The sequence below is a fragment of the Vidua chalybeata genome, chromosome 19, assembly GCF_026979565.1.
Source record: "Vidua chalybeata isolate OUT-0048 chromosome 19, bVidCha1 merged haplotype, whole genome shotgun sequence".
NCBI classification, from domain to species: domain Eukaryota; kingdom Metazoa; phylum Chordata; class Aves; order Passeriformes; family Viduidae; genus Vidua; species Vidua chalybeata.
Window position 1 is genome coordinate 9,778,048 of NC_071548.1, and position 11,814 is coordinate 9,789,861.

The following is an 11,814-nucleotide window of genomic DNA, read 5'->3' on the forward strand; positions in this document are numbered from 1 at the left end:
CCAGGGAAAGGTTAAGTTATAACTCAGCCTCTTACTGCTACCAAGACATCAGTTACCCCATCAATTACTGCCACGTGCTGCCATTTACCACCAAGAGCTGCAGCAAAGTATCACTCACCAGTGAAAGAAAAGTCTTATTTTTCTTATCCATAACAGTCAATACCATAGGCTGCATTCATCATTTTAACTGCTCCAGGATCCATCCAATAATCTCCAGGTTTAAGCAGAGTTTCCAAACTTTTAGACTACAGACCCAAGCAGTGCACATCCCATCCCTTTCTCAAAGTTGTTACTGGTAAACTGAGATGTAAGCAATTCACACATCGAAAAATTGTTATTTCCATAATATATCCAAGTAATATTTGGAAAGTCACAAAGTTGGTATGGCTACAATCCCTACAATTCTCTCTCACTCAAAATTATCAAGAAAAAGTGACAAGATACTTTAGTTTATACAGGTATGGAAGGACCCGGGATTTAATCTGAATTAATATATTGAATATGACACACTAAAAAAGTTAGCTACTGTGAACATGCCAATATTACAGTTAGAAATCATGGGCCACTGGAATTCAACTATCAAAACTCTGCAAACATACTGCATTTGTCAGTCCACACACTAAAAAAAGGGAACAGTACATCTGTCCACTGTTGAATCATACTAGAGAGGTGCTCTGGCATCTCTTGTGATCCCATCTTAAGGCATGCCTGCATCTCTACATGTCAATTGGTTTGTATTATTACCAAATACCACCAAAATTCCTTTAGATCAGTAAAGTAAAATTAAATATCCATTTATTTTCCTTACCCATTGTGGTAAAATAACCTAATCTTTGCCTGGAGACAAAAAAAAAAAAAAAAAAAACCAAAAAAAAACCCCAAACCCCCTTTATTCAAGCCTCCAGGATGGAATAAAATAGAGCTGCACAAAATACAGAAATGACTACAGAAAAGACATACAGAAAAAAAGAATGCACTTTCCTAGTGTCATGACATACACATCATAAATAATCCCAGTCTAAAAAAATCATTTCATAAAATGAGAGTAGATAATGACAGTGCACTGTACCTAAGTAACAGAGATGAAAAGGATGGTGCATCTTTCATACACAGGGTGTAAAAGAAAGAATTATGTGAAAGGTGCTTTTGGCTTTTTTTTTCTTTTAAGAAAAATATAACAGCAGAGCTCTCATGCATTCATTTATTGCAATTATGGCTGAAGTCCGTAATAGCAGTTAAGGAGTTCTCAGAAATGCACTGCACACCTTACAGAACAAATACAAAAGCCTCCACCCTTGAGAGAGGACAATCTAATCAGTTTTCTGAAGTAACTGAATTACTTTGGCTAATGTTGTACAACTCCAGGCAAAATGACCCTACTTTCAATTCCAAAAATGATGTTAAATCTGAAATGGAGCATACAGAATGAGGCAAGCACATCTCAAGGTTTTATTCTATAGTGTAACAGCAGCAAGAATCCTGCTCCAAGGCCTCTGAGGAACATGATATGCCTGTTGGGGAAGGGAAAAAGGGGAAAGAAGAGGTTCATGATGCCCCCGACCGTTAAATGCTTAGACTATCCACATTGAAACATCAGAGACAGCACCATAACTGAGGAGGGCAAGTGATCTCTGGCCACGTAAATGAAGCTTTGAGTCTGATCCTGTAAATTTAAAGTATAGAACAAACAACCACATTTCTTGGGAAAGGAACAAGAGCCTGTGGGTGGTTTATCATCCACATAACGACACAGGCAATTGAGATTAAGAGCAAATGCCTTCTGCATCTGGCTCCTCTGCAGGCCTTAAACCACTTTACATACATCACAGATAGTAACAAGTTACACTTTTTCGCATGCTAGTTATGACTTTAGTACAGACTAGTAAGTGATTATTAACATTTTGCTAATCTCTTTTATTTTCATTTTGGAAATAGCAGCAAAAGGACAATCTGTGCAGCCAGCAGCAGCAACACTTGGACATGGACACTGGCTATCTTTGGCTCAAAATCTGGAAATAACTCATGGCCTCAGCACTTGCAACCACCCCATCCCTAATACCTTCACATCCTGCCTTTAAAAAGATCCTTTTTCACACAGCTGTCTGAAAACATCACCTGTCCTGATGAAACTAAGCAAAATACCTGGCAAGGCAAAGCACAGCATCTACATGACTTGTGCTGGTGCTGTCTGAGAGCCATTCACAGCCAACAGATACAAGGTTCCTGTTTAAACAAAGCAAATATACACACACATATTGCATTCATTAACTTCACAGAACAAATACTGGGTTGTAAACTTCCATACTCTGAGGTTGTGTGAGGACAAAAGCATCTGTACAAGCTTATGCTGGCCTTCTGTGTGCCTGCATTATTATAATATTGCCTTTAACTGTGTTAGTCTCAGAGCACATTTTCCAAGGACTACCTGGCAGAATGAGTGGGCAGAACGGAGGCTGCTGCCTAATGGACATCCAGTGAAATACTTCAGCACAGGGATGGAGGCCTTATTTACTGCATGCTACTCAAATCTTATTCAGAAGACAGCATTTGAATGTTTTCATTAACTTTTCAATAATGCCTACAATACTGCAACTGACCACTTTACAAGAATTAAGAAAGCATCTTTATCATTCTGACAATATTCCCATTTTACAGAGAATTAAGATAAGAACATACAAGGCAAAAGTTTCTATAAACTTCTTATACACACATTAAGAGATCTAGAAGTGATTTCTCCCCGTTGTGCTCTGCCTGTACTGTACAGCCCTTTTACATGACCAACACAGAGCACCTGGTGTCTGCAGAATGACTTAGGAGTATCCAGCATTTCTCTACATCACAACATGGGAAAATTCTAGAATTTTCCCTAGAAATTTCCTAGAAATTTCCCTAGAAATACTAGAAATACAGAAAATTATGTATAGCAAAGATGGGGATTGAGTGGATTTGCCTTCTCTTTTTTTGCTATTCCCTACTCCATTTCAGAAACACTTTCTAATTCAGGCAGATAGCAAAACTGTATTCCAACAAACAACCGTATTATCATTATGAAATAAATCATATGTTCCCACACTGCACAGCCTGCCTTCTATTTCTTTCGAATACTAATATTTTTCAATCTCCTTCTCCTCATTCAGCCACCCCCATCTCTACATTTATTGTACATAATTCTGTAAAAATCTGCATCTTGCACCTTCTGTTTTAATCCAGTCACTGCTTCCTCTGTGCTGCAGGAAGGTAGAGCTGGGAGGAAAGAGAACTTGATATCAGGAGAACAGAAAGGGAATTTTCTGCACTCTCATTTTTTATCCAAAATCACACCAGGGAGGAATGCAGGAGCCCCAGCCTTCAAATTACAGAGAAATCGTGTTTAGCTGAGGTTGAAGCATATTCACTGCAGGGATTATCTTTTACATTTGTACTTAATGCTGATTTGACCAGCACTGAGAAGATTTTCACAAGGTTGATCACAAGTACAACCTTGGCAGAAACATTATACAATAACACATCTCAACTTTGCACAAAGCAGCACTATAGGTCATTAGGTTATTTCTTTTCTAATTTATCATGAACACAAGAAAGTATTTTGCCCAATTTTTAGAAAAGATGGAATCATGTTGGCAGAACCTTTCTCTCCTCGACGGCACCCAAAAAGTCCGACTATGAAAGACGCCTACCATGGGAAATTTCAACCCAAATAATTAAAATTTGGCAAACAATAACCAAGTGAAATGAGGAGTATGTCATAGTAAGCATCAGGTAACATAATAATAGGTGGTGCTTCTGCCCCACCTAAAGTTTTTGGCTTCTTCACAGAAAATCTTTACGTAAACAATCTTTCATAATAACTGGTTAACAACAGGAATTTGTACTTCGTATACCTCTATGTTCACACTGAGTTTTGAGAATAGAGTTTCTCACACTTACCCAAGATGAGGGCATTTTAATTGAAATATTGTCCCATGGTTACCATTTTATCCCCATAACAACATCACCAATTACTTACTTTAAAAAAATGCATTAGAAAAGTAATTTAATCTTTGCTTCTCTTAATGAAATTTGCCAGAGAAAAACAAAGGGAAGAATCAGCACTGCACAACCAGCCAGCTCTCCATGGAGCCGCACCAACCTACAGGACTCAAACCCCAAACTCAAATTTACAGAACAATATCCATATTCTAAAAGCTGGTCTAAACATCATGATCCACAGCTTTCCAAATTATGCCTTACTTGTGTCAGAACCTCTCTTCTCAGCACTTGAATAACAGAACACGGCCTTGTTCCTCTCTCTGCACTAGTGTTTAGTAATAATTTTGACTAAAAAACGAACACTACTCATCTTAAGGACTTACCCAGTCCTGCATTTCCTAATACTATTCTCCACTGAGTCATACAGTAGTGCCAGAAGTCCTCTCTGAGAAATGCCTGCTCTGTGATATAGTCACATCTGTGTCGATGTGACTAAACATGTGTCACCTCATTTCCAAAATGCCAAGCAAGTGCCAAACTGTGCTCCCAAAGAATGCAAAGGGGAGTCATAGAAGATTCCCAAGCATCATTTCAACACAGAACACATATCACTAGATTTACAAATATATTTCAGAAGTTTAAATGGAAAAGCACAAAGTTTTCCAGTGCTCATTGAACCTGTCACTCATGCAGCACTGTCTGCAGAGAGCACTTGACCATAGTTCATTTGCCAAATTCACCAATTTAATCAGTCTCAGAGGCAGAATCAAAATTAGCAGTTCCTAACTCTCAGTCTCATGTTCAATTCACAGCTTCATCTAATACAGCTGTATTTGGATTTTAGAAATAAAAGTGTTTTTAAACTAGGAAATTATTTATCACAGCATATTCCCATTTCAAAAACCCCATGCAAACTCTTCCCCACCCCCAGCAGCTCAGCAGCTCCAAAGCTCAGTGGCTCAATCCACATTTTCTCTTCTTAACAGGATATTGTAGCAATGCTGAAACAGTCTTCCCTCAAATGTCAAACTTTCACTTTCACACAAGAACTTTCCCCACCCCTGACATGACCTGATACTGCAAGGCAACAACACCCTCCTGGGAGCAAATCTACCTGAAAATACAGCTTTGATCCCCAGGGCAAGTGCAGATGCTACAGGTATCTATCACAGTTTTACAGTTGGATGAATTGGGAAAAAATAAAAGCTCCAAGTTTATTTGCTGTTTGAGATGTAAAATATGAATCACTCTTTCAATCCATTCAAAAGGCAAAAAGATTTTTTACAATCTTCATGCTGATTATCAGGTACATTGCACAGGTCACAAACCGAGCACAGGAATCAGCCAGAACACTGTGGCACAAACAGAAAAAAATTCTTTCAATATACCTCAGCCTTCATTGCAGCTTTATAATGAACTTTAATTTATTATAGTAGTGAATAATACTGTGACTGAGTTTTTTGTTACGCATTTACACAGTGCTTAGCACAAAAGGGTCCTACCGTAACAGATTTAATAACACAATCATGCCACCCACAGATCCTCCAAACACATCTTTCCCCAAACCATGCCTATTATGTAACTGTACATGGTATTTTTGTGCACAGTTTTGAAAGTTCAAAGCAGTAACTAACCCTCCATCACCAAAAACTGCTATCTTTGTTGTAAATAATCTTTGAAATTCATTTTTACATGATCGTGCTTCAAATAGCTCAGCATAATATAGCTAAGCCTAGTTTGGGGACTTGTCTTTTAACTCTGTATTTTAATTACATTAGCCTTTCTGCATATGGATAATGCTTTTATAACGTCCCTGTTTCCTCTCCTCTAATGCCTGACCATGGTAGCACCAACAGGTTCGATTTTTAGACTCTTAAGAATAGAATATGAATTCCCAAGTTCTCCCCTCACAGCAAACCCTACAAGCAACACCACGACATGTACCCAGAACACATTTCCCAACAGAACTCACCCTCCTCATTCCTTTTGAAACGAACATTAGTGATTCAGTCACGTATTTGAAACCCCACTTAAAGAACTGCATCAGCAGGAATGAGCAACGATCCTGCTGTGGTTAACAGCATAATCCTGACAAAACTTGGGAAGCAGAGGAGCGGTGTCTAGCCCAGCCAAACAAATATAAACAAAGCTACAGCCAAGTAATATCAGTCAGTTCAAACGACAAAACAAATGTCCTGCACCATTCCAAATGTGTGAGTGTCTCAAGATATGGCCGAAGCACAGTTACCTCAAAACCATTCACACAAACAACTATAATCAAAAACATCACTGGAATAAAAGACCCACAGCACTGCCTTAGCACAGATTTCGAAGTATGCAAAAAACATTCCCCTTAACGACCTCCCCGTGTAGATAATGAGAGAAATCCAACAAATTCTGGCTCCCAAGATAGCAGAGGAGTAGATGCAAGGTAGCTATTGTGGCTGGTCCAACACTATTTGGGAATCCCAGCCGAGGGGGAATTTAGTTGAGACCCATGAAGGAACATTACTTGGGAACAGAGGCCAACTGCCCATCCCTGTCCTCCCAAAATTACCCCAGGATAAAATGAAATTTTCACTTAAAAAAAAATAGAGATTACCTTACATTAAGTGAAAAGAAACATAGGGAAGAAGTGTTATTTTAGGTAGTGCCAAAACCACTATGCTTTTCATTTGTGGCATTCTCCATTTATGATGTCCACAAAGATCTGTTACCTTCTTGGTTTGCTGAACCACTGAACATTTTCCAGCAAATTAAACACTTGTGCCACATTACTAACAACCAAGATTCTCGAAAACAGCTCATGTTACAGATTTCCCTCTTGCCAGTGGGGTCTGAAGGGCTATGAAAGACCTTTTAAGCATATTTAAGTACCGTAATTTTTAGTGTTTTGATGAATACAGTATTTTTGCTATATATAACTATGGGGGGAAAAAAACCCAGACCGTGAAATTCACAGACTGAAAGATCATTTCTAAGTAACACTTACCCTAACTACCATAAAACCAGCTCAGACGAGTCCACACAGTGCTCACATTTCTATCCTTCACTTCCTGCCACTGCAACATTCAAAATTTCATACCAAACACAAACCTACTGTTCTTTTTCTTCCAATATTTCATCATTACAGCTCCAAGAATCACTAGCCTTGCTACTGCTTACAAGCAGGAGCATGAAACTTATTTCCCCAAACCATATATAAGCCAAAGATTCAAAACATTCATCTCAGACACATCATTCTTCATGCAAGTGATATTTCCCAGGACTAACAGCAAGAAATGGCAAAACAGCTCCCAGTCACATCTCCAAAATATATCTCCACATAACATCACCTACAAAACTTCTTGCTACCAGCTCAGAAGCACTGTGTATCCGCTACTTCTTGGAAAACCAGTGTAGTTTAGTGCTATTAATTCTGAATTACCTACCTGCTACAGTTCAAGCCTTCTAACATCCAACAAAGACTCCATGCCACTCAGAAAATCTCATCATTTGTACTCATTTGGAAATAGGATGGGGCCACAGTCACCACTCAAACTTTGTAGTCACAAAATGGAATCTCTCAGTGTAGTAAAATTACATTTAAGGAGAAAAAGAATGAAATCTAGCATTTCTTATCTGGCTTTCCTGTAATAAGGCTGTAATTTGGTATTATGGAGGACTCTGAGAAAAGACTGGATAAATAACCAGTCCATTTCTAATTTACAACAATGAATGAATTTGCATATAAAATTATGGAGGAATATTTGGGTATTCCATTATAGCCCCATTAAGTATCCTTTAACTTCAACTGGCAGTGCAATAGAAATGCAACAGAACAACAAATTCTCACCAGTGGGTAATTACAATTTCCCTGCTTCAGTTCCCAATCCCTTCTTTTCCTACAGTAATATTCACTTTTCTGTGTTTCTCAGACATGAGGGATTGCTTCTATTGGAAGCCTCATGTTGTAAAACATTTGTGTGAAAAGCTCAGTAAGCAAGACTGTTTTGGAATAAGGAACCTGAGTCACATATTAGTGTCACCATAATGAAATCCCCAGAAGCTGGCCTGCTCCTGTGGAGCAGCCTCTGACCTTACAGACTCCAAATTTCCCTGTCTATGAAGTTTAGTTATTTTCTCCCACCTCAAAACATTTGGGGAAAACAAATGTTTATTTTCCCAATCAGTATCTCCAGAAGACCAAGAGAAGACCAAGCATTCCTTCATATTTCTTTTTAATTCCATACCAATGCATGGAAACTTTTGAAAAACCAGCCTCTTTTACAACATTCTCTCTTCCTTGTTGAAAAAGAATGGCAACCACAGAAGTTTGCACTAAGGGGAGGAAGAAATCCAACACAATATCATGTCCCTAAATATATGTCATTGATATATATAAACACAAGTGCTGCCTTGCTGCCAAAGGCCACGAAGAGATAGCAAGACAAACAAGAATGAAAAAGGAAGGTCCTGTTTGTTCTGAACATCTAACTCACAATCCTTCCATTTATGGGGGGAAAATACATGAACCATATAGTGAAAATGAGATTTTGCCACAGCATCTCAGCAAAAGAAGTGAGAAAGGGTTCAACAGCTGCAATACGAGCAGGAGAGAGGGCTGGGATTACAAAATTTGGAATTCTCCCTGCCATGATGAGCCACTGGCAGCGTTGCACAGAGAGGAACACTGGGGATCTGCTTCTTTCCAGGAAGAAAGCTTCAGCAATGCCAGGAGAAACATCAGGAGAGGATTGAGGCTCGCTGGGACTCTTGGCCTGCTGATCCCCCAGGCAGGGGAATTCCAGCTGTCCAAGCACTCATCCCTGAGCTGGAGCAGTGGCACGCCATCCTTCCTTCTCCTGCTCCAAGCCAGCTCTCACAGCTTTCCCCAGTTACTCAGGCTGGACACAGGGGATGGATTTAAATTAATTCCAAAGACTTTTTAAATTTCGATTTCACTCCTGCTACCAGACCTGTGAGGTCCCACTGACCTCAGGAGGGGATGCCAGTGAGGTGAGAGATTCAAGGGCTTTAATAACCTGAATTGCTCCAGCAATTGTTTCTGCCACTACTAAAATGAAAACACCAAGAAAAATGTTCAGTAGCAAATATAAGATGGTAGTAAATAGCAAATAAAAATAAAAACATACCAATACACAAAGTCAGAAAGAATATCCAGCTATAAATGCAAAGGGGATTTTACTAAAAAAAATAATTGCCAACAATGAAGAAAATATTTCATCAGATTATGAAATTAACAGAGTTGGAAAACATCATTAATATTATTGCCCAGCTCCTACATGGGCTCTTTCATCCACTGGCGTCAGAACTTCTTACCAGTCAATAAGATTTACTGTCCCTATTTTAAATTCCTCCAAAAGGAAGCACAAACAGGTGAAGTGATTTGCATCAGGCTCTCCACATCCCTCAAGCACTAGATCTGTACCTTACCCACCTGGGAATATCCGCTCTTCAAGCTTTCCAGATACTGTGACTTACATCTTTTGAGATGAGAATTTCTCTATGAATCCAGGTTTTGAGCAGAAGTTCTCTCCAAACCACAGCCCTTCTTCTACAGCCAGATCTACTCACACTGATCCCAAAGCCCAGGAGGAACTTCTCTGAAACCAGTGAGAATTTACAAAGGAAAAGGATCCTCCATGGTACATCAAGAAGCAGAACTGGGACAAATTAGAGAATTAGATGCTGCTTCCACATCTCTCTTTAAGTTTTAGTCTCATGGGAAGAGGTAAAAACAAGCTCCCAAACAAGCAAACAAAAAAAAATCCCAAAATGGACCAAAAAACCCCAACAAAATCACCTATTACAACCTTTCAAGTCTTAAGCCATTACTTTAACAAGCCTCTACCACAGAAAAATTCATCCGGCTCACCTAAAAAGGCACGGTGTCTGTATGAATTAAAAGAGGGAAAATACACACTGTACATTTCATAAGTCCAAAAAAATCACAGAGGTGAAGAGTGATAAAGGAAATGTCATTTCAGCTAGGAAAAATAAAGAAGCAATTTCTGCTTTCAGAACAAATTACAAAGAGAACTCAATTTATCAGTAATAACACATAAAATGTTCCTTCACTTACCAATAAAGAAAAACTGTTCTGTTAATTAAAGTTCAACAAAAAAAAAGCTTAACTCAGCTTCTGCCACTTACAATTTCAGCACTGTAAAGGCCAAGCCTACCAAAGTCTGCTTCCCTGGGTTTGCACCCCAAGGAGGTGGAGGGAATGTGGTGGCCCCTTGTAAACTTTCCCCTCCTCAAAGTTTGAACTGAATGTTCAAAATCAGCTCCTCCCTATAGACCTGCCCAGCACTCCCAGACTGTCCCCATCACAAAAGCTTTGCCATAAAAAAAAAAAAAAAAAAAAAAAAAAAAAAAAAAAAAAAAAGGAGTTTTCATTCACAATCTGCTATGGTTCAAAAGTATTGAAACAACCCAATTTAACACACATTATTTTAAAGCCTCCCTGATCTACCTATCAGTCCTGGAAAATAATGCAAACTTGCCAAGTATCACTAGCATATTTTTTTTATTTTTTATAAAGGAACATGCCTTTTCTTACATAAAAAATGACAGGTGGTGTATTTTATCCTTTGCCTTGCTTCAATTACACTAATTATTAAGAACAACAACGTCAGATGATGTCAACAATCCAAATCATCCCAACAGGACCAGCCATGGTGATGCACTCAATCTGTCAATGGGGACATCCATTTTCAGGGTATTTTTCTGTCTCACAACTGAATTATTTTGTTTTTCAATGAAAATTGAAATGTGGTATTTTAAAACTTCCTCTCAAGCTCGCTGTACCTTTGATAATGCAAAAATTCTATTACCTTGTTAACTCTTACTCATTTTGTCATTAACTGGGAAGCAGCCTGCAACTGTTTCCCCGCAGTTATTTCTTCATTTCCATCAATGATCTGTTTAATCATGTTACCCTGATCGAACAACAATTGCCTAACAAAGCGCTGAAGACAAAACAACTGCGCTCCCTTTGAAATTAACAAAAGGACACGTCCCACTGCAGGAAGGGTAACACAGATCCTTCTCCTGCCTGGGGATGTGCCCTGAAAATACATATATAAGTGTCTGCTGGAAGGGCTGTGTTGCAATGTGCAGTGGAAACCCTCCTGTTTTCAGTTTCAGAGCTGATCCAGGGTATAAAAGCTTCTCTCAAGACCTGTGTTAAACCTCCCAACTTCACTCTCCCTGCCTCTCAAAGCCTCCTGCAGAAAACAAAAACATAAGCTCATCTGCCCACCCTTCAACCGCTCCGAGGGGGTAATTTTACAACAGCTGTTAAATTCTTCCAATTTATTTTTCCATCGCTCCACAAACCCTACCTACCCCATTTTTTTTTCCACTTCTATTTCACCATTGTTATTTTCTGGCCGTCTCTCCCATCCCCTCCCGCCCCGCCCGGTACAAAAACAAAGCTGCCTCCCACCCCCCCTGCATCCCCCCCGGAGCACCCCCGGCTCGTGCGAGGCATCCCCGGCTCTCCGGCCCGGCTCCCGGGCCCGGCCGGGCGCGGGGCCGCTCCGCCCGCCCGCGGGCCCCGGGGAGCGCGGCGGCGCCGGGGTCCGGCCGAGCGCCCCGTAAACACCCCGCGAGCGGCGGCCGCCGCAGGCCCTCCGCGGACACAGGGCCCGCTCCCGCCGGCACCGCGCGGCCCCCGCGCCCCGCACCGCCCGCCCCGCCGGCCGCGGGGCCCCGCGGGTCCCCCGAGGGCGCGGCGGGGCCGCGGGCGGCCGGTGCGGGCCGCGCTCGGTGCCCGCGGGGGCGGTCGGGGAAGTCCCGACTTACCTGTCATTACTTTCTACGCCATCTTGGATCCAC

The 11,814-nt window shown here is 40.5% G+C and overlaps 1 protein-coding gene across 3 annotated transcripts in view; it reads right to left on the reverse strand.

The window, feature by feature from the left end:
- HELZ (helicase with zinc finger) overlaps positions 1 to 11,814 on the reverse strand; it is an 85,833-nt gene extending 74,019 nt beyond the window's left edge. For all 3 annotated transcript variants that reach the window (XM_053960260.1, XM_053960261.1, XM_053960259.1), the window contains exon 1: positions 11,782 to 11,814. The gene's annotated coding sequence lies outside the window, so the exon portion shown is untranslated. The remainder of the gene's footprint in view (positions 1 to 11,781) is intronic.